Source organism: Coregonus clupeaformis, chromosome 39, assembly GCF_020615455.1.
Source record: "Coregonus clupeaformis isolate EN_2021a chromosome 39, ASM2061545v1, whole genome shotgun sequence".
Lineage (NCBI taxonomy): Eukaryota > Metazoa > Chordata > Actinopteri > Salmoniformes > Salmonidae > Coregonus > Coregonus clupeaformis.
In genome coordinates this window covers 6411585-6412320 of record NC_059230.1, presented here as the reverse complement: position 1 = coordinate 6412320, position 736 = coordinate 6411585, and the positions used below count along the sequence as shown (strand labels likewise).

The 736-nt window shown below is 43.9% G+C and overlaps 1 non-coding gene across 1 annotated transcript; it reads left to right on the top strand.

Moving 5' to 3' along the window:
- The first annotated feature begins 240 nt into the window (after positions 1–240).
- On the top strand, positions 241–313 carry trnat-ugu. The gene has a single exon. It is a non-coding gene; the product is annotated as a tRNA-Thr (tRNA).
- The last annotated feature ends 423 nt before the right edge of the window (positions 314–736 follow it).

The following is a 736-nucleotide window of genomic DNA, read 5'->3' as shown; positions in this document are numbered from 1 at the left end:
ACCCTAGTCATGGACTGTTCTCTCTGCTACCGCACGGCAGGCGGTACCGGAGCGCCAAGTCTAGGTCCAAAAGGCTTCTTAACAGCTTCTACCCCCAAGCCATAAGACTCCTGAACAGCTAATCATGGCTACCCAGACTATTTGTAGAGTGAGTGGCATGAGGTGTGGCCTTCTGTCTGGCTGTGAATTGGCTAGATGTGATATGTAAATCACCAATCGTCTCACAGCATGAGCAGGTAAGGCGCCATAGCTCAGTGGTTAGAGCACTGGTCTTGTAAACCAGGGGTCGTGAGTTCAATTCTCGCTGGAGCCTTGACTAAAGGCCCACACGTTTTGATGCAGGTCACAAGCCTGGCTTGTGTTCAATTCTGCTCTCCATAAGATCCTGTATACCTTGTGAAGAATAACCGTGGTGTCTTGTGTCAACAGAACAGCCAGCACTGAAATGAAATATCTGTTTAGCTGTTTTTATTCATATGTTACCAATGACCATTATCATTGCAAACTCTCATGAAAACACCCAGAAGAACATCTATAGTTATAATAAACAATTTTAAGAGAGTTACTGGTTTTCATGGCTAAAAGCTGGAATCCTTCATTGGTGAAACTGCCACATCCGTTAGGGATATTACAACAAGAAATCATTTGCTGTAAACAATGAACACTGTTTTCTTTCTCCTCTGACATCATTGAAGGCGTGATAGGACATCAGAATATGCACTGCACATTGTTTTGG